A 23,699-nucleotide genomic window follows, 5' to 3' on the forward strand; every position below is an offset into this window, starting at 1 on the left:
AAGGGCGAACCACATGTTCAGCAACCGAATTTAGCCTAATAGTCGCAACCTTCGTGAATATTTTAAAACTAACATTAAGGAGGCAAATAGGTCTATATTGTTGTATCCTTTCAGCCTCATTAACCTTAGGCAATAAAATAATCTCACAAAAGTTTAAGAGAAACAAATCTAGTTGGCCAGCATGCAGGTAGCTAAACAGAAGTAGAAGATTCGGTTTGATGACTTCCCAGAAGTTCTGATAGAACTCTGCGGGAAAACCATTAGGACCCGGGGATTTGTTGTGCTCCATTAGGAAAACAGCCTTTCTAACTTCCTCCTCAGAGTATGGAGCTGTTAGAAGGTTGTTCTCCTCATCAGAGACCTGGGAGATGTCATCTGTATGGGACTCATCCATTGAGAAGTTTCCTTCCTCTGGTGCTCCAAATAGATTTTTATAATAATTAGTTATATAAGTTTTAAGTTGCTCATGCCCCTCAATCGTACCCTCATCCTGTTGTAGGGAATGAATAAGTTTCTTTCGGTGTCTGCCATTGGCGACTCCATGGAAATATCTAGTATTGCAATCACCTTTCAGGATAAATTGAGAGTTAGAATGTTGGTACCATTTGGGTTCCTCTTCACGCAACATGCTAGCTATCTGTGCATTCGATTGACTCTTGATCTCAATTTCATGCTCAGATAGTGGTCTAACTTCCACCAAAGCTTCTAATTCATCAATGATAGATGAAATACGAAACTTCTCCTTTTTTAGTATACCCACCGTACGCCTAGCCCAACCACCAAGGAATTTACGTAATGCACGCATTCTGTTATTCCATTGGTGTAATGGGGTATGCCCGGCAACCGGTTTCTCCCATACCTTCTTGACCATGTCATGGAAGCCATCCCAATGCAACCAACCAACTTCGAACTTGAACTTGCGTCTATGTTGTGGTCGTGGCAAACCAGTAGTCAGAAGAATGGGTGCATGGTCTGATATGGCCTCGATACGAGGAAGAGCACGAACAGACACCATAGGAAATTTAGATTCCCAGTCGGTATCCATTAAAACACGATCTAGTTTCTCATATGTCGGTTCTGGAAGACTGTTCGCCCAAGTGAATTGTCTTCCAATCATGGTAACCTCTCGCAGATCTAGACTATCGATGACAGCATTGAAAAGGAAAGGCCAATGATTATCAAACCTACCACAACTTTTCTCATTTGGAAATCGAAGCAAATTGAAATCCCCTCCTATAAGAATAGGGTAGGGATTATCTTTCGCCAGATTAACCAATTCACGGATAAAATCGGCCTTGAACTCATCCTGGGCTGCCCCATACACCGCGACGAGGGTCCATGTGAAATTGTCAGCCTTGTTGCGAATATGGAGTTTAACGTGAAACTCACCATCCGAACTAGCCAACACATCCATAGTCCATGTGTTTACGCCAAGTAAAATGCCCCCAGAACGACCTCTAGGCGGTCGTGAGACCCAAGTGAAGTCTATTCCGCCAGAAAGACGGTCAAGCAGACTTACTGAGAAATCACGTCTTCCCGTTTCAGACATAGCCAAGAAATCTAAATTGTATTCCCTATTACATTCTGCAATGAATAAATGTTTAGCCAAGTCTCCAAGACCTCTGCTATTAAAAACATTCCATTCATGGGAAAACAATAGGAGATTTAGAAGATTTTGCCTTTTTATGGGACTTACTATGTTTTTTCGAACGTGCAGTCTTTGATTTACGTCCGAAGGCTGTAAGCTCAATCAATGAATTAAGGCCGGGTTCATCTAGACCCACATCTGAAACCGCTCCTACTAAATGAGAGAGTAGTTGACCATTTGATGTGGCATGCAGCTCCTCCTCATCAGTATGGGAGGCAAAAGACTTGCTAGAAACGCGTGGAATAACTTTTAATCGATCATATTTCAAATGTTTCAGAGCGTTTGTCGAAATAGAAATGTCCTTCTCACTCTTTCCTAGACTAACACCCACATTATTCTAACTTAGTAACGATGGTAGTATTGAAAAATGATAAAAAAAGATTTTGATGATGACGTAATACCTTGGTTGTCGAGATTCTGTATTACTTTACGCCGCATAGCCTTAGTCAAGAAGTCCTCATCTGTGTCCATAGTACCGTCGTCGGCAACCGTATGCCGACTACTTCGACGTGTAGGTGTCATCCCCAATGATGGTCGCAGCACCGGATCTGTTGCCGGTGGAGGGGATGGTGGTGGAGTAGCAACCCCCTCCCTGACAGTGTCAACCACCGGCTCGAGTGACGAAGCCGCCGCGGTCTGTGCAGCGGAGACAGGTGCCGAAGGAGCAGCAGACCGAGTTATGGCGGACGGGTCCAGCTCCACCTGCACCTGAAGAGCCGTAGACGGAGCAGTAGCACGTGGCTGCACTCCCAAGGGTGGACTAGCATGTCCAATCCCATGGAAAGCCATCATGGGTAGCACGTCCTGAGCTGCTAGGTTGGCGGCCACCTCGTGAGCTGCTGCATGCATGCTCCTGTCGGTTGTAGGCGGGGCCAGCCATTGTTCTGATGACGTGTTCGGCCGTCCCGCTGCACCGCCGATGGCTGTCACTGCCATGAGGTTGGCGGCCTGCGCCGTCCTCGTCCGTTTTTGCGGCGACGACTGCGACGCAATCTCGGCCCGCGGTGTGATAGACGAAAATGTATCCTATCGTTGCATGTTCTGATTTCTCTCGGGACATCCATGTAAAGTAGAACTGACACATGGTTCCGCGGTGGGCTCAATGCCTCTTGGGGTCTGCGGACTAGAGTTAAAAGGGGTCAGCGCCAGAAGCATAGAACTAGCTCTGGGTGCATCATGGGAGACAACACTCGCGAGTTCCCATCGTTGCACTTGAGTCATATGAGCGACATTTGCATGAGCAGAGCTAGATGACGGTTGGTTGATCGGGTTCCCGCTGTGCTCCAATGTATCCATTTCGTCGTCCTTCTCCTTCGCACTGCCATCATCATCAGCGTCATCACGTTTGCGCCTCCAAATGAAAGGAACAAAATCTGGATTTGGCGTGTAACCTGCTGGTTCTCTCCTAAATGTGAATGCATAGCCCTTGAGCTTAACTAGCACGTCCCTTAAAAAAAAAGGGCCCAGAAGCATCATTGTCCTTCGACAAAATCTGAGTGTTGATCATAGCCACAAGAATACGGACAACTCCATGGCGTCGTAAGCTAATAAGATCAACATCCAAGGTCTTACCCATTAGAGTACCAACTGCCCATAAACCCCAAAAATGGCGAGCAATATGGGAAACACTCTCAACATGAAGCCAAATCTGCTGAAGTTCGAGCTTATGCGGGATCTCCTGAGATTTCCATGCAGAAACAGTCATCTGAGCATTAACTGAAGGCACGTTTATCTGAATACCATCGACCCTGTCCAAATCCTCAAATGAAGGAAAGCTAACAAGGTAAGCATCTGATCCATGTTGAATAGCCTCCCACTTCCATTATGTATGAACCGGGCATCTCCTGGCAATTTGACTCTCGACAACGGTAGCAGGTACCATCATGCCACTAACTTGAACACATGCGATAGGTGTCTTGGTCGGCGCTAAATGATCTTTTACAACAGAATCTGGCAACTGGGCAAAGTAAGTCTCCTCAACACCCACTCCCGAGACAAAAGCATTGGGTTTAGGGAGTTTTAGAATCGGACATTGCAACATTGGATGAGCAATCTTGTCACAAATATAACAGTAATGTTGCACTGTACAATCCTTCACTACATGTGTATCAACTGCACACTTCCAGCAACGGACACCTTTCTTTGCCTTGGCCTTGCCTGCCGAATGATCCACCTGCACATCTGTCACGGCAGCCTGGGCAACGACAGTAGTTGGCCCTTGTGGCAGCTGCGGCACCTGTGAAATCTGTGGCGGCATCACAACCTGCTGATATGGCTGCATGTGCTGCTGCGGTATGGCCTGTTGCGGAAATTGTTGCAGAACCGACATGTGCTGGGGAGGATGTATAAAGCCATGTTGCATAGTAGCACCTGCAAACTGTTGCTGTTTTGGCTTCTTCTTCTTTTTACGTTTCCGTGCAGCCCCTTGTTTTGTTGGCCGACCGCGAAAGAAGAATGTTGTAGTTGGGTCATAGCTCCCCCGGGATGGAACTGTGGAGGAGCGGTCACCCCCGTAGACGATGCCCCGTACATGGGAGTTGGCCCTCCATTGGCGGCAAGGCCGTATGGTGAATGGTACTGCCCTGGTTGTCTATAAACCGGTAGCTGATTCTCCCCCATATCCGTAGGCCGGCGCCAATCCACGCTGCTGTTGAGGAAGGGCTGGAGGGCCCTGGTAGCTTGGTGCTGGAGCTGTAGGTCTGGATGAACCGTGAGCTGCCCCTACGACAGGAGGACCATGAGGGTTCGACCCTCCCGCGGCCGAGGCGGCCCGCGTCGGAGGAGGCATGCCCGCCATAGGGCGCTGCAAAGACGCTGCAACCGCCGCGTAGGAGCGGATGGGACTGGTATAGAGAGTTGCAGTGGTCGGCGGCGGCGCAGTCAGGGCGAGAAGGGACTTGGTGTTTCTGGCGATCGAGGGCGACGACGTCGAAGAGGAACGTGCGGTCGGCGGGGCCGGCGGCTTTGTCGATGTTCCGCAACTCCGCCGGCGAGTCCTGTTCGAGGTTGCGGAGCGAGGGCGAGCGTCGTAGACGAAGTAGTCGAACACGCGAAAGTAAATGACACAGAGAGATATGGAGGAGACCAGCTTTATTAATCAATGATCAGGTGTTACAATGATGGCTCCTCGTTGCTTTATATAGGGGGTAGGTGGTCAAGGGATAAGTACCCACTTAACGTAAAGTGGGGGAAACAGGAGGGGCTACCCCGTGCGATACGCATGAGGCGTGCCGCCACCCCACGATGACCCGGTTTCCCAACACTCCCCCTTGGGTAATTATCCGTATATCCATGCCTCAAAACTCCGAAAAACCCAGTGGGAAAAAATATGGAGAAAGAGCACATAGTATACGTTGTTGTATTGCACGAATTGCCTCGTCAAAAACCTTGTGTGAGAAACATCAGGAAAACTCACTCAAGGGAAAAAGAGTACAATCCACTCAACCATCAAGTTGAGTACTCGATCACCAGGATCGAGATTTTAACGACGAATTTGAAGTTTCTCCCCCTGAACCTTGCATCTCTCTAAGTCTCATCATACCGATTCCACGCACACACCTCTCCAAGGTTGATGCCGGTAATGATTTAGTGAATATATCAGCAAGATTGTCATAGGACTTAGTATGCAAAACTCTCACCTCGTTCAACTGTTGCAGCTCATGTGCATAGAAGAACTTGGGACTAATATGCTTTGTGAGGTTACTCTTCACATAACCCATCTGGACTTGTGCAACACAAGCAGCATTATCTTCATAGATAATGGTAGGGGTTTGTACGGTGTTCAGCCCACATGTCTGCTGAATGTGGCCGATCATCCGCCGAAGCGATACACACTCTTTTGACGCTTAGAATAGTGCCATGATTTCTGAGTGGTTCGTGAAAGTCGACACAAGTGTTTTCTTGGACGATTTCCAGGAAAACGCAGTTCCACCACAAAGGAAAACATATCCAGTCTGCGATTTGCAATCATGCGGGTCCGATAGGTACCCAGCATCGGCATAGCCTAAAATAGATAGGTCTTGATTTCTTTTATAAAACAAGCCAAGATCTTTGGTCCCTTGCAGGTAACGGAAGACGTCCTTGACACCTTTCCAATGCCTCTTGGTAGGTTCAGAACTGTACCGAGCAAGCAAACTGACGGCGAACGCAATGTCTGGCCGTGTACAATTTGCGAGGTACATGAGTGCTCCAACTGCACTCAGGTAAGGCACCTCTGGTCCCAGAGTTTCCTCCCCCTCTTCCTTTGGCCTGAACGGGTCCTTGTCTAGCTGTAAAGATCTTCCGACCATCAGGATCTTAGAAGGATATGCCTTATCAAATCCAAATCTCTCCAACACCTTCTGGGTGTAGGCCGACTGGTGCACTAGAATCCCATCAGGGGAATGTTCAAGTTGCAGACCTAGACAGAACTTGGTTTTACCCAAATCCTTCATCTCGAATTCCGACATCAGGTAGGAACTCGCTTCCTCAATATCCTCAGGCGTACCGATTATGTTTAAATCGTCCACTTACACTGAGATTATACAGAATCCATCTTGGGATCGCCGTATAAAAACACATGGGCAATCTTTATTGCTCGTGTAGCTCTTCTCATGAAGGAAATCACTTAAGCGATTGAACCACATTCTACCAGACTGTCTGAGTCCGTACAGTGCCTTTTGAAGTTGAACACTGTATAGACCCCTATTTGCTCTATCATGGTTCGGAATAGGGATACCTTCTGGAACCTTCATGTATATATTCGAATCCAAGTTATCATATAGGTAAGCAGTGACAACATCCATTAGTTTCATTTTCAAGCCCATGTTTACTGCCATCGAGATCAAGTATCTAAAGGTAACTCCATCCATGACCGGGGAATAAGTCTCCTCAAAATCGACACGTGGTCGTTGAGTGAACCCTTGAGCTACGAGCCTTGGTTTGTACCGTACTACCTTATTATTTTCATCTCTCTTTCGAACAAAAACCCACCTATGGCCAACAGGGCGAATGTGGGGAGGAGTTCGATAAACTGGTCCGAACACCTTCCTTTTGTTGAGAGATAATAATTCGGCAGTAATTGCCTGCTGCCAATCTTTTCAATCCGACCTTTTCTTGCAATCAGCGAGCGTGTTAGGCTCAGGGTCAAGATCTATGATTGAGGCAATTTTCGTAGCAAAGTTGATGTCGACAATCACCGTTGCTCGGTTCAGGGACTCCCCCGTATAAATATAATTTATGGCCATTTCGTCATGGAGCGCATCCGGCGCAAACACTTGCTCTACCAAATTTACCATTATGGGAGCAAGGTCCTTTAGATTTCCCGCGCCGACGTGTGCGCACACATCTCCGCTGGGTGTTCCCCCTATGGGAAAGTTTAAGTCCGGAACTTCGTGCACTGAATTTTCCGTACTTGTGTCAGGTCTCGACTGGCTCCCCGTTTCAATTTGGGGTACTTTGGCGACAGGCTGTGATAAATCTCTCTTATCCTTTTTCGTCAGGCGTCCCCGAGTACTTGGGATTTGAGAAGCCGGATTTCTCGTCCTTTTAGGCCTTTGGACGGGAGCGGGTATACCATCATTTTTCTTCGGTATTTCAACCCTTTCCAGTGCATTGCGCGCGTGCACATGCGATTTTGTCACAGTCTTTAAGTCACTAAAGTGGTCGGGCAGTTGATTTGCTAAAGACTGCAAATCTATTATCTTTTGGACTTCTCTCTCAGTCTCAGCAGTGCGCGGGTCATGAGCGTGGATCCCCGTGGCTTGCCACGTGATTTCTCGACTTTTAGCATCAAGGGGTTGATTCTCTCCCCCTAAAGTCGGGAAAAGATCCTCGTCAAAAAGGCAATCAGCAAAATGAGCCGTGTGACAGTCACCTGTCATGGGGTCCAGATACCTGATTATGGACACAGTCTCATAACCAACGTATATCCCCGACTTACGGAGCGGGCCCATTGCCGATCACTGAGGGGGTGGTATTGGTACATATACCTGGCAACCGACCCTTGCGCAAGTTGAACAGGAGAGTGGATGTTGTAGGCCGATGGTCGAAAGTTGATGAGATTAGCCGCGTGTAACACCGCGTGGCCCCAACATGTAGTGGTAAATTACAACCTTGAAGGAGCGGTCGGGCAATGAATTTAATTCCTCTAATCAATGCCTCGGCAAATCCATTTTGTGTATGAACTTGTGGTACCGAGCGCCTGCATCGGGGTGCGGCGGCGGCGGCGCGCACGCGGGCGCGACCGGGGCTGGCCAGGCGCGCGCGGCTCGCGGGAGCGGCGACCAGAGCCGGCCAGTGCAGCCACGGCGCGGGGCGGTGCAGCCAACGGCGCGGCCAGCAAGGCGCGCAGCCACGACGCGGCCCGCTCGGCCAGCGGCCACGGCGCGGCCGGCGCGGCTAGCGCGTGGTGCGGCCACGGCTCGCGGCGGCGGCGGCTGCCAGGCCGGCCAGCGGGGCGGGCGGCAGCACGCTGCAGGGGCGGCGGCCAGGCCGGCCATCGGGGCTCGGCGACGAGCCGGCCAGCGGGACGGCTGCGGCGGCGGTGTCAGCAGGACGCGACGTGGCGCGTGCGACCACCAGGGTCGCGGCCAGCGCGGCGTCATCCGGACGCCGGCCTCGGGATGCGATCTTCGTCGCGTTCATCCGGAAAAACGACGGCGCATGACACATCTGGTGCTTTTGCGGCGGTACCACGATCATCTGGATCGCGATCTGTACCGACTCCCTATAGTGCAGTCAACAAGTTCCTCTTAGTCCAAGAACATCGACATTGGTCGGCGACGTGTTCGTCCGCTCGGTTCTTTGGAGGAAAATCCGCACCATATGTAGATCAAATCCGAAAAATAATCTAATCGCAAAAAAGGAATCGTAGTAACGAGAGGAATCCATTTTTGCAAAAGTGGGGATCGAATCTTATACCTCCGTGGGATCGACGAAAGCCTGCGTGATGCAGACTTGACGGAGAGTTGATGGAGCGAAGCGTGCTGATAACGTGTTCCGCAACTCCGCCGGCGAGTCCGGTCCGAGGTTGCGGAGCGAGGGCGAGCGTCGTAGACGAAGTAGTCGAAGTAGTTGAACACGCGAAAGTAAATGACACAGAGAGATATGGAGGAGACCAGCTTTATTAATCAATGATCATGTGTTACAATGGTAGCTCCTCATTGCTTTATATAGGGGGTAGGTGGTCAAGGGATAAGTACCCACTTAACATAAAGTGAGGGAAACCGGAGGGGCTACCCCGTGCGATACGCACGAGGCGCGCCGCCACCCCACGATGGCCCGGTTTCCCAACAATCGAATCCGTTCGCAAGATCGATCGCATCTGGTTAGGGTAACCGCTCCAGAGAGCCCACATGCGTCGTCCCAGGAAGGCCCAGGAGTATTTCTGGCCCAGCTCCCGCCTTGCATGCATCACTGGCCCGTTCGCCGAGGTTGACCGGTTTTGAAACTCCATAGATCTCGCCTCCGAAACTGCTGCACGATCTTCCTCACATCTCAGCAAATTAACCTGCTCCGGCGAGCCCTTCCGGCAAGCCGAGGGAGATACAACCTTGGCCGCATCGAGGAAATGCCCTAGAACCGGCGGCAGCGTTACCCTGCGCCGCGGCAAGGGACCTCTCCAACCCCCCATACGTGGTGGCCGGGACAGCCGTACTCCGGTTGGCGATGACGACGACGTCCGGCATGGGTGCACCACCGCTGGCGATCCAGGTGGCGACGTGGACCTAGGCTGACCCGATCCAGCCGTCTCTGTGGTCTCCTCCTGCGCCCTGCACACCAAAGACTCGCGGACTTGCAATATCCTGGGCGGCGATGGCGAGGGCCGCTCCCAGTAGCGGGATGCCGGAGTCGGAAACCCAGCATCGGTCCAGAATTCCTGCACAAGTTCCTACTCCGTCTTTCTTCTGGTGCGAACCACCGAAGTCCAATCCGAATTCCTTTCACCTGCGCCCAAGACCTCTAGGGCCATCTGGACTCCGACCGCCGGCGCTCCCTCCTCGTCGGAGGAGTCGCAGTCCAAGGCCAAGCAGATGAATCTTGATCCGGTGGATCCCTTTGCCGGAGATGACGCCAACGACCTCATTATAAAATTGGGGGAGAATTTCACTCCTCCGGCCTCTGCATCAACTAGGGATGCATACGACCATTTTAGTAAATGAGGGAAAACCCCTGTGCATCGCCTGTCCATTCTAGGAATTGAACTTGGGACGGGGGTTAGGCAGGAAGAACCTTATTCTATCTTCAGGAAGCCGCCGCTGTCTCGTCTTTCTAAAGAGGACACAAACCCTAACAAAACGCAAAAAAATAACTAAAAATAGAGCCATCTTTGAAGTACAGAATAGGGAAAATGAGGAATAGAAAAAATGCGGGAACAAGAAAGAAATGCAAGTGGAAAATAGAGGAACGAAAAGCAAAGCAAAATTTCAAAAGATTTTTCTCGTTACACGGGATAAAGAAAACACCGGAAACTTATTTAAACCATTCACTACATTTTCTTAATACCCACAGTAGTAAATCTCGTTAGTGATAAATAAACTATTCTAATGGACCTAATACATAGTACGAGCATTCATGTATACTCCCTTCGTTTTTAAATATAAGTTTGTTTTAAGATTTCAACATGCGTTGTATACAGATGTATATAGATATATTTTAGAATATAGATTCACTCATTTTATTCTGTATCTAGTTTATATTAAATCTCTAAAAGGTTTAGATTTAGGAACGGAGGTAGTACAAAACATGCAGTAGCTTCATCCAACGAAAGAAGAGTATGGTGAGCGGCTTGAGAGGGTTTCACATCGTCCGAAAAAGGGTTTTCCCCCGCTTTGTATTACAAAGCAACCAGCTCCGATACATCCAACGATAGGTACTGGGACGGAAACAGCACAGGCACGCCCAAAAGAAACAACACAGAAAGCGTAAAGAAACAAATGCCGACACCAGCGGATCAACGAAAATGGAGAAGCCTCGCGGCCGCTGCGCCCACCGAATAACACCCACCAAGCTCCTAGACTCCGAGACGCCGGTACCAATCAACACCTCCAAGAAGGGACGCGACGATGGCTGACGCTGCTGCTAAGGGTTTCCCCTGGTACGCGGCGAGGGGAAAGGAAGGGTAGCCCCGACGCCCTCCAGGAAGGTCTAGCGGCACCCGCAGGCGCCACCGCGATGGTGTCGACCAGGCCGACAGGGATTTCTGCCGATCCCAACCTCCACCTAAGGCACATCGGAGCCCGCCACCAAACCGGCCACCACCCAGCGCCAAGACAGACTTGAAGCTTCCCACGCCGTCTCTCCACAGCAACGCAAGGAGCGGCTGATAATCCCCAAGTGCAGGGAATCATCATAGCAATTCCCAAAGGTGGAAGTGATAGTATTGAGTGTCGAACCCACAAGGAGCTAAAGGTAAGATCAATATTCTCTCAAGTCCTATTTGCCACTGATACGACTCTATGTACACCGTGTTGGGGAACGTAGTAATTTCCAAAAAATTCCTACGCACACGCAAGATCATGGTGATGCATAGCAACGAGAGGGGAGAGTGTGTCCACGTACCCTGGTAGACCGAAAGCGGAAGCGTTAGCACAACGCGGTTGATGTAGTCGTACGTCTTCACGATCCGACCGATCAAGTACCGAACGCACGGCACCTCCGAGTTCTGCACACGTTCAACTCGATGACGTCCCTCGAACTCCGATCCAGCCGAGCTTTGAGGGAGAGTTCCGTCAGCACGACGGCGTGGTGACGATGATGATGTTCTACCGACGCAGGGCTTCGCCTAAGCACCTCTATGATATAATCGAGGTGGATTATGGTGAAGGGGGGCACCGCACACGGCTAAGAGATCAAGAGATCAATTGTTGTGTCTCCAAGGGGTGCCCCCTCCCCGTATATAAAGGAGTGGAGGAGGGGGAGGGCCGCCCCTCTCTATGGCGCGCTCTAGGAGGAGTCCTACTCCCACCGGGAGTAGGATTCCCCCCCTTCCAAGTAGTAGGAGTAGGAGTCAAGGAAAGGGAAGAGGGAAGAGAAGGAAGGAGGGGGCGCCGCCCCTCCCCCTAGTCCAATTCGGACTAGTCAATGGGAGGGCGCGCGGCCTGCCTCTCCCTCTCCCCTAAAGCCCAATAAGTCCCATATACTTCTTCCCCCATATTCCTGTAACTCCCCGGTACTCCGAAAAATACCTGAACCACTCGGAACCTTTCCGATGTCCGAATATAGTCGTCCAATATATCGATCTTTACGTCTCGACCATTTCGAGACTCCTCGTCATGTCCCCGATCTTATCCGGGACTCCGAACTACCTTCGGTACATCAAAACACATAAACTCATAATATAACCGTCATCGAACTTTAAGCATGCGGACCCTACGGGTTCGAGAAAAACGTAGACATGACTGAGACACGTCTCCGTTCAATAACCAATAGCGGAACTTGGATGCTCATATTGGCTCCCACATATTCTACGAAGATCTTTATCGGTCAAACCGCATAACAACATACGTTGTTCCCTTTGTCATCGGTATGTTACTTGCCCGAGATTCGATCGTCGGTATCTCAATACCTAGTTCAATCTCGTTACCGGCAAGTCTCTTTACTCGTTCTGTAATACATCATCCCGCAACTAACTCATTAGTTACAATGCTTGCAAGGCTTATAGTGATGTGCATTACTGAGTGGGCCCAGAGATACCTCTCCGACAATCGGAGTGACAAATCCTAATCTCAAAATACGCCAACCCAACAAGTACCTTTGAAAGCACCTGTAGAGCACCTTTATAATCACCCAGTTACGTTGTGACGTTTGGTAGCACACAAAGTGTTCCTCCGGTAAACGGGAGTTGCATAATCTCATAGTCATAGGAACATGTATAAGTCATGAAAAAAGAAGTAGCAACATACTAAATGATCGAGTGCTAAGCTAACGGAATGGGTCAAGTCAGTCACATCATTCTCCTAACGATGTGATCCCGTTAATCAAATAACAACTCTTTGTCCATGGTTAGGAAACATAACCATCTTTGATTAACGAGCTATTCAAGTAGAGGCATACTAGTGACACTCTGTTTGTCTATGTATTCACACATGTATCATGTTACCGGTTAATAAGATTCTAGCATGAATAATAAACATTTATCATGATATAAGGAAATAAATAATAACTTTATTATTGCCTCTAGGTCATATTTCCTTCACACCGTACGTTTGCTTCCAACTAGAAACGAGAAATAAAACTACGTTGTGGGTATGAAGAGGATAACTTTGCATGATATCGGAGAGCTAAAACATAAAAGTAGGTGCTGTTATCATAAAGTTAGAATATATTACTAAATATTATAAATAGCGAGGGTGGAATAATGATGGATCGGTGTGCGGAATTGTCCTAGGCAATTGTTAATAAGACCGGTAGTCGTCATTGAAATTTCATGTGAGGGAGAGGCATAAGCTAACATACTTTCTCTTCTTGGATCATATGCACTTATGATTGGAACTCTAGCAAGCATCCGCAACTACTAAAGATCATTAAGGTAAAACCCAACCATAGCATTAAAGCATCAAGTTCCCTTAAACCCATACGCCACAACCCCCTTACTCCGGTTTATGCTTCTGTCACTCAAGGAACCCACTATAAGCGAATCATGAACGTATTGCAACACCCTACAGCGGGAATCCCTCACGCTTGCGCGACACGGAGGGCACAGTAGGACAACACCAAAATAAAACATACAACTCGTACCAATCTAGATCATCAATCAACCCAAAGACAAAGGATATGTACTCAAAACATCATAGGATGGCAACACATCATTGGATCATAATATGTGGCATAAAGCACCATGTTCAAGTAGGGATTACAGCGGGGTGCGGGAGAGTGGACCGCGTAAAAGAGATGATGATGGTGATGATGATGATGGTGATGTTGATGAAGACGATCACCACGGCGATGATTCCCCTCCCGATGGCACTCCGGCGCCACTGAGAGAGAGAGGAGGAGAAGTTCTACCCCTTGTGCTTCCTCCTCCATGGCCTCCCCCCTAGATGGGGAGAGGTTCTTCCGCTGGTCCTTGGCCTTCATGGCGATGATGGCCCCTCCAGGATCCTCCCCCATGGCCTCCGGTGATGATGGCCCCCTTCGGCAGGGTGCCAGAGAGGGCCTAGATTGATTTCTCGTGGCTACAGAGGCTTGCGGCGGCGGAACTTCCAATCTAGGTTATTTTCTGGGGGTTTCTGTATTTATAGGATTTTTTGGCATCGGTTTCACGTCAGGGGGTATTCGAGTCGTCCATGAGATAGGGGCCCTTGCCCAGGGGGTAGGGCGCGCCCCCCACCCTCGTGGACAGCCCGGGACTGTTCTGGCCCAACTCTTTTACTCCGGGGGCTTCTTTTGGTCCATAAAAATCGTCAAAAATTGGCAAGTCAATTGGACTCCGTTTGGTATTCCTTTTCTGTAAAACTCAAAAACAAGGAAAAAACAGAAACTGGCCCTGGGCTCTAGGTTAATAGGTTAGTCCCAAAAATCATATAAAATAGCATATAAATGCATATAAAACATCTAAGATGGATAATATAATAGCATGAATACTTCATAAATTATAGATACATTGGAGACGTATCAGCATCCCCAAGCTTAATTCCTGCTCGTCCTCGAGTAGGTAAATGATAAAAGAAATAATTTATGAAGTGTGAATGCTTGCAGGTGCACAAGTTTGATCAATGATAATTTCAATCACCTTTTCTAGCATCATTATATGTCATAACAGTAGCTCATCTCATAAAACTTTTCATGATCAAGTAACAGGCTATTCACATGTTAAAGTATAGATCATAAACTTTCTTGAAAACTAACAAACAGTGCTCTTAGTCATCAAACAATTGCAATTCATCTTATTTTCGTGAAGGGTCTATGTAAGAGCTTTGATTCAGCAAACTCCACATACTCAACTATCATTTAATCTTTCACAATTGCTAACACTCATGTGATATTTATGGGTTCAAAGTTTTAATCGGACACAGAGAAAGATAGGGGCTTATAGTTTCGCCTCCCAACGTTTTACCTCAAGGGTAATGTCAACAATAATAATTTATGAAAACCTACATCCAAGTGGATATATATATATATATATCCGGATCGCTCCAACACAAAGTGCTTGCCAAAGGAAAAAGTGTAAAAAGGAAAGGTGATGATCACCATAACTCTTGTATAAGGGTAGAAGATAAAAGTAAAAGATAGGCCCTTCGCAGAGGGAAGCAGAGGTTGTCATGCGCCTTTATGGTTGGATGCATAAAATCTTAATGCAAAAGAACGTCACTTTATATTGCCGCTTGTGATAAAGACCTTTATTATGCAGTCCGTCCCTTTTATTTCTTCCCTATCACAAGTTCGTATAAAGCTTATTTTCTTCGCACTAATAGATCATACATATTTAGAGAGCAATTTTTATTGCATGCACCGATGACAACTTACTTGAAGGATCTTACTCAATCCTTAGGTAGGTATGGTGGACTCTCATGGCAAAACTGGTTTAAGGGATGTTTGGAAGCACAGGTAGTATTTCTACTTGGTGCAAAGAATTTGGCTAGCATGAGAGGGAAAGGCAAGCCCAACATGTTGGATTATCCAAGACAATATTACGTTTCGGATATAGGAAAACATAACCCATTAATTGTCTTCCTTGTCCAACATCAACCTTTTAGCATGTCATATTTTAATGAGTGCTCACAATTACAAAAGATGTCCAAGATAGTATAGTTGTATGTGAAATCTCTCTTCCTTCAATATTCTTTCATGAATTGTTCAAGTGACCAATTCTGCGTTTGCTAACTTTCAATAAGTTTACTACCTATACTTATTTCATGTGAAGTCATTACTCCCCATGGTATAAGCATATGAAACATATATAATTTCAGATTTATGATATTCAATTCATTCAACCATTTACTCATAGGATATATGTGAAGCACGTGAGTAAATGACAAACTACTCCAAAAAGATATAAGTGAAGAACACTGAGTAGTCAAATAATTAACTAGCCATGGGAGGATTCCTTTTCATTCAACATTTCAGATCCAATGATTCTATTCAAACAGCAAGTAAAATTGAAAATACGCTCCAAGCAAAACACATATCATGTGACTAATAAAAATATAGCTCCGAGTAAGGTATACCGATAGTTTTGAAGACGAAAGAGGGGTTGCCTTCCGGGGCATCCCCAAGCTTAGGCGCTTGAGTATTCCTTGAATATTACCTTGGGGTGCCTTGGGAATCCCCAAGCTTAGGGTCTTTCCACTCCTTATTCTCCTCATATCGATATCTCACTCAAAGCTTGAAAACTTCAATCACACAAAACTTAACGGAACTTCGTGAGATAGGTTAGTATGATAAAGAGTAAACCATTCACTTTGGTACTGTCAAAGACAAGGTTTATAATTGTTATCACACAATTCCTACTGTACCATATCATTTCTACAATTTATATTGAGAAGTATAAGCCATAGAAACTAGAAAACAAGCAAACTATGCAATGAAAACAGAATCTGTCAGAAACAGAACAGTCTGTAATGATCTGAACAGAAACCATAGTTATGCTACTCCAAAAATTATGAAATAAATTGTTGGACGTGAGGAATTTGTCTATTAATCTTCTGAAAAAAGAATCAACTCAAAATTACTCTTCTGTAAAAAATGACAGCTAATCTCGTGAGCGCAAAGTTTCTGTTTTTTACAGCAAGATTACATTAACTTTCACCCAAGTCTTCCCAAAGGTCTTACTTGGCACTTTATTGAAACAAAAGCTATAAAACATGATTACTACAGTAGCTTAATCATGTAAACACACAAAAACAGTAAGGGTAAATATTGGGTTGTCTCCCAACAAGCGCTTTTCTTTAATGCCTTTTAGCTAGGCATGATGATTTCAATGATGCTCACATAAAAGATAAGAATTGAAACATAAAGAGAGCATCATGAAGAATATGACTAGCGCATTTAAATCTAACCCACTTCCTATGCCTAGGGATTTTGTGAGAACATAATTTATAGGAACAAGAACCAACTAGCATAGGAAGGCAAAACAAGTATAACTTCAAAACTTTAAGCACATAGAGAGGAAACTTGATATTATTGCAACTTCTACAAGCATATATTCCTCCCTCATAATATTTTTTAGTAGCATCATGAATGAATTCATCAATATAACCATCACATAAAGCATTATTTTCATGATCTACAAGCATAGAGAATTTTCTACTCTCCACATAAGCAAAATTCTTCTCATTCGGAATAGTGGGGTCACTAATTCTTAAAGTTGACACTCTTCCAAACCCGCTTTAGATGATAGTATTATTCATACTCCAAAAGATATAAGTGAAGTTCATGGAGCATTCTACAATTAATATAGTCTAACCAATATCCAAGCTCAAAATATATAAGTGAAGCACACGAAGCATTCTATAAAACCATACTCAAAAGATTTAATTGAAGCGCAAAGAGCATTCTATAAGGTCATACTCAAAAGATATAAGTGAAGCACATGGATCATTCTATAAATCGATGAAGGGATATCTCATACTAGCATGGTTATTAAAAAAACACAAGGGACACAAATCATGTGAACAAAACAAAAACCGAGGTATACCGATAATTATTGAAGAAGAAAGATGGGATGCCAACCGGGGCATCCCCAAGCTTAGATGGTTGAGTATCCTTGGAATATTTACTTGGGGTGCCTTGGGCATCCCAATCTTGAATTCTTGCCTCTCATTATTCTTCTCACATCGGTAACTCCTCGTTCTTCGAACACTTCATCCACAAAAACTTCACAAAAACTTTGTGAGATCCGTTAGTATACTAAAGCAAATCACTACCTTTAGGTACTGTCCGTTAGTATACTAAAGCAAATCACTACCTTTAGGTACTGTTGCAAACTCATTCCAATTTCATATTAGCACTTTATCTACTGTATTCCAACTTCACCATGGTTCATACCCCCTGATACTACCCATAGATTCATCAAAATAAGCGATCGACACATAGAAAACAGAATCTGTCAAAAACAGGACAGTCTGTAGTAATCTGGAAGTTTAGTAAACTTATGTAACTTCAAAAACTTCTAAACAAATACGAAAATTTAAACAATTTGTACAGAAGTAATTTGCAAAAATTTCCAGACCCATTTGACTTTCCAGTAAAAAATGTAAATTCACGCGCTACAGCCAAAGTTTCTGTTTTCGTACTGCACAAAATAAACAAGCAATCTAATCATCCTAAAACCAAAGCTTGGCACATTATTTTTATAATACAATGGATATATACAAGGGGATAATTATTTTCAGAGAAGCTTCCATGAAATTTTTTACATTGTTTCCATGAGCATGAACACAAGTGCTCAAGGTCGACCCTCACTTCTTCAATGCATAATCTTCCAATCACTTCTCTTATTGAAAAACTTTTTAGGCATGAGAGGCAAGTAATTTTTTTTGTATTTTCATTCTTTTAATTTTTTTTGTATGTTTCACCCACAACTAAACAGAAACAAAAAGGTAAAACAAAATCTACTAAGTGAAGAAGGCAAACAAGCACACACGAGAATATCAACCCCACGCTATTGCTCCCCGGCAACGGCGCCAGAAAAGAGCTTGATAATCCCCAAGTGCAGGAAATCATCGTAGCAATTCCCAAAGGTGGAAGTGATACGTATGGAGAGTCGAACACACAAGGAGCTAAAGGTAAGATCACTATTCTCTCAAGTCCTATCTGCCACTGATACGACTCTACGTACACCGAACGTTTGCTTCCAACTAGAAACGAGAAATAAAACTACATTGTGGGTATGTAGAGGATAACTTTGCATGATATCGGAGAGCTAAAACATAAAAGTAGGTGATGTTATCATAAAGTTAGAATATATTACTAAATATTATAAATAGGGAGTGTGGAATAATGATGGATCGGTGTGTGGAATTGTCCTAGGCAATTGTTAATAAGACCGGTAGTCGTCATTGCAATTTCATATGAGGGAGAGGCATAAGCTAACATACTTTCTCTTCTTGGATCATATGCACTTATGATTGGAACTCTAGCAAGCATCCGCAACTACTAAAGATCATTAAGGTAAAATCCAACCATAGCATTAAAGCATCAAGTCCCCTTTATCCCATACGCAACAACCCCCTTACTCGGGTTTATACTTCTGTCACTCAAGCAACCCACTATAAGCGAATCATGAACGTATTGCAACACCCTACAGCGGGAATCCCTCACGCTTACGTGACACGGAGGGCATAATATGACAGCACCAAAATAAAACATACAACTCGTACCAATCTAGATCATCAATCAACCCAAAGACAAAGGATATGTACTCAAAACATCATAGGATGGCAACACATCATTGGATCATAATATGTGGCATAAAGCACCATGTTCAAGTAGGGATTACAGCAGGGTGCGGGAGAGTGGACCGCATAAAAGAGATGAGGGTGATGATGATGATGGTGATGTTGATGAAGACGATCACCGCGGTGATGATTCCCCTCCCGATGGCACTCCGGCGCCACCGAGAGAGAGGAGGAGAAGTTCTACCCCTTGTGCTTCCTCCTCCATGGCCTCCCCCCTAGATGGGGAGAGGTTCTCCCTCTGGTCCTTGGCCTTCATGGCGATGATGGCCCCTCCAGGATCCTCCTCCATGTCCTCCGGTGATGATGGCCCCCTCCGGCAGGGTACCGGAGAGGGCCTAGATTGATTTCTCGTGGCTACAGAGGCTTGCGGCGGCGGAACTTCCGATCTAGGTTATTTTCCAGGGGTTTCTGTATTTATATTTTGGCGTCGGTTTCACGCCAGGGGGGTCTCCGAGTCATCCACGAGATAGGGGCCCACGCCCAGGGGGGTAGGGCGTGCCCCCCACCCTCGTGGACAGCCCGGGACTCTTCTGGCCCAACTCTTTTACTCCGGGGGCTTCGTTTGGTTTATAAAAAATCATCAAAAATTGGCACGTCAATTGAACTCCGTTTGGTATTCCTTTTCTGTAAAACTAAAAAACAAGGAAAAAACAGAAACTGGCACTGGGCTCTAGGTTAATAGGTTAGTCCCAAAAATCATATAAAATAGCATATAAATGTATATAAAACATCTAAGATGGATAATATAATAGCATGAATACTTCATAAATTATAGATACGTTGGAGACGTATCAGGGGCCTGCACGACAAAGAAGAGGAGCCGGGACTAGGGGCAACACCACCGTTGGCACGCGGGAGGTCCCAAGCTCCACCATCAATGACGGTAGGCGACTGGACGCAATAGCAGGAGCCCGTAAAGCTCCCGCCTTCGCGCTGCAGAAAGCACGCGGTCTGCGACGCCGCCCCCTGTCCAAGCCGCTCCTCCAAACCTCCACACAGAAAGCATCATGGCCGCGGCAACACGACCATTCCGGCCCGCCGCCAAGTGGAAGCACCACCACCACACTCAGCACCGTCTACCTCCACCAAGGCGTCGGACCGCCATCGGCCTAGCTGCACCACCGCCGCACGCCCGTGACAGAGGGGACCAATCGCAGCCGCTGAGAGCCCGAAGCCGGACCCCAGCCACCACCCACGCCGACCGCGGCTTGCGCCGCCTAGGCAGTTCCGCCGCCAAGACGCAATCGGAACCGGCCTACGGCTGCCCCACCATGGCAGTCGTCGCGCCACCGGCGGATCTGCAACAGAGGCCACCAAGGCAGCCACCACGACCCACATGCAGCCACCCGACGCCTCACCGCTGGCCGCACAGGGAGGGGCCAGGGCCACACTTGCAGGGCCAGATCCAGGCCAGATCCATGCCCATGCCGCCGCACGGGAGCCCCGCCACCCCCCCGCTCGGCGCCATAGTAGGCCGCCGCGCCACGAGCCAATGCCCCACGACCGCGGCGCAGCACCTGCCACCACACCAACGCCAGGAGTCGCCGCCGTCGCGCCGTCGGGCCCCGCGTCCGTGATACGTCTCCAACGTATCTATAATTTTTTATTGTTCCATGCTATTATATTATCTATTTTGGATGTTTAATGGGCTTTAATATACCTTTTTATATTATTTCTGGGACTAACCTATTAACCAAAGGCCCAGTGCAATTTGCTGTTTTTTTTGCCTATTTCAGTGTTTCGCAGAAAAGGAATATCAAACGGAATCCAAACGGAACGAATCCTTCGCGAGGATCTTTCTTGGAACAAACGCAATCTAGGAGACTTGGAGTGGAAGTCAGAGACGCAACGAGGCGGCCATGAGGCAGGAAGGCGCGCCCCCACCCTCATGGGCCCCTCGTAGCTCCACCGACCTACTTCTTTCTCCTATATATAATCTTATACCCTGAAAACATCCGGGAGAGCCACGAAACCACTTTTCCACCGCCGCAACCCTCTGTACCCGTGAGATCCCATCTTGGGGCCTTTTCCGGCGATCTGCCGGAGGGGGATTCGATCACGGAGGGCTTCTACATCAACACCATAGCCTCTCCGATGATGTGTGAGTAGTTTACCACAGACCTTCTGGTCCATAGTTATTAGCTAGATGGCTTCTTCTCTCTCTTTGGATCTCAATACAACGTTCTCCTCGATTCTCTTGGAGATCTATTCGATGTAATACTCTTTTGCGGTGTGTTTGCCGAGATCCGATGAATTGTGGGTTTATCAACTTGATTATCTATGAATATTATTTGGTTCTTCTCTGAATTCTTATATGCATGATTTGATATCTTTGCAAGTCTCTTCGAATTATCGGTTTAGTTTGGCCTACTAGATTGATCTTTCTTGCAATGGGAGAAGTGCTTAGCTTTGGGTTCAATCTTGCGGTGCTCGATCCCAGTGACAGAAAGGGAAATGACACGTATTGTATTGTTGCCATCGAGGATAAAAAGACAGGGTTTACATCATATTGCTTGAGTTTATCCCTCTACATCATGTCATCTTTCCTAATGCGTTACTCCGTTCTTATGAACTTAATACTCTAGATGCATGCTGGATAGCGGTCGATGTGTGGAGTAATAGTAGTAGATGCAGAATCGTTTTGGTTTACTAGACACGTACGTGATGCCTATATTCATGATCATTGCCTTAGATATCATCATAACTATGCGCTTTTCTATCAATTGCTCGGTAGTAATTTGTTCACCCACCGTAATATATGCTATCTTGAGAGAAGCCACTAGTGAAAGCTATGGCCCCCGGGTCTACTTTACATCATATAAGTGTGACAGCCTGGTTTTTGCCCTCTCTCATTTGCTTGATTTTCATTTGAAGTCATTTTGAAATTTGGGTTTTTGAATCTTTTCATATGGACTTAAACACTTGGGTCCCCTTGGCTTTCACCCAAGTGCTTCATTTCCCTCCCTAATCATCATTCCCCTTCTGATCCACCCCAAAATAATCTTTGGAATATTTTTCTTAAATGAAAAATATTCATTTCCTTCCAAAAACCCTAGCTAGCTTGTTATGCTCCAAAGCAACCCCAATTTTTATGGCCCAGAAAAATCTGTGAAAATTCACAAATATTCTTTGAAACCTAGGGCACCTTCCTGAGCAAAAATATTTCATCACCTTTTGGAATATTTTTGCTACAGAAAATATTTTCTGTTCTGGACAGAAATGGTGGTTTCTATAGCAACTACCATTTTACTTGCTCCATTGTGCCTGGTTTTTCTTGTGCATCTTCACCTTAGTAACTCATGGCTAACCTCCAAAGCACAGCCAACTCGCAGCCATTTGACCACAGTAACTGCTCAAAGTTACTGACCAGAAACTTACTTGGCATGTAAAAACTTCTCTACTGCACCTGGATCCAAACCAAAGCATGGTAACATTCAAAACTACCACGAACAACATGCCAGACATGGAGTTTGGGCTTAGGTCAGCATGAGGTCATAGTTCACGCGGTGACCGCGTTCGTCCAGGCGTGCTGGCATGCAGCCGACGCGCTTTGCGACGCGCCCGAGCCTCTGTTGCTCGCGTGCTCGCTTCCCCGCCTGCCTAAGCGTGCCAAACCTCGGCACCATCATCGTCTCAACGCCATTTACTCCTCCCTAGCGCTCGCCGATGCCGGAGCTCGCCGCAGCGAGCACGGGCATGGTTCGGCCATCCCAACAGTGCGGTGCGCACTGTGCTCGTCGCCTTCCCCTCGTTCCTGTGCTCGTCCCCGCTCGCCCACAGTTGCCGCGTGAGTTGCATCGCCTTCTCCCCCTCTCACCGACGCCGCTCGTCGCCGGGCGCCGTGGACAGATGTCCACCGGCGGAGCCCGAACCCCCCTCTCCGCTCGCCTATAAATGGAGCCGCCCCCAGCCTCCTCGAGCACGACATCCAGCACTCCCACACACCCCACAAGCGAGTAGGAAGCCGTAGCCCGGCCGGGCAGGCTGCGGGCCGCCGTCCATGAGCTCAAGCTCGCCGGCAATCCCCTCTGGTCGCCGTGGTAGCTCCAGCCCCTCCCAGGCCAGGGCGATCCTTCCAGGGCCTCCGCCTCTCTCCGGTGAAGCCATCCCGTCCCTCTGGAGCCCCTAGAGTAGCCTCTGCTCGTCGTCTTCCTCATCTCCGGCGACCACCGCGTTCTGCCTCCGCTTGCGAGGAAGATTCCGACGCCGTCCGACCGCCCCTAGCTACGCTACGGGTACGGGCAAGTCCGCATCGACCCCCTCTCTCGATCCCTCCCTCTTGTTTTGGCCAAGGAGCCCTCGTCGCCGGCGAGAGCTCCGGCGGAGCTGCGACTCCCTCTGTTTCCTTCTCCCCCTCCTTCTCACCAGACTAGCGGGGCCCGCTAGTCAGCCACTCTGTACGCGCGCGAAGCGGTACGAGTGGTGGCGCCCCTGGGCTTTACGCCTTCGACGTCACCCCCCAGTCTGTTTATTTTTATTCAAATTCATTTGAATTTGCAGAACACTTCAAACAGCCATAACTCCTCAACCATAAGTCCAAATGAATTGATTTTTTTTGCATCTTGTTCTTTGCAAAGAAATCTAGCAGCTCACCAAAGATGAGATTTTTCTGAGCTGTTTAGAATTTCTGGTGATTTTCAGAAGTGTTCTTGATATTTTCTTTTTGTGTTTAA

The sequence above is a fragment of the Triticum aestivum genome, chromosome 5D (genome assembly GCF_018294505.1).
Source record: "Triticum aestivum cultivar Chinese Spring chromosome 5D, IWGSC CS RefSeq v2.1, whole genome shotgun sequence".
Classification (NCBI taxonomy): domain Eukaryota; kingdom Viridiplantae; phylum Streptophyta; class Magnoliopsida; order Poales; family Poaceae; genus Triticum; species Triticum aestivum.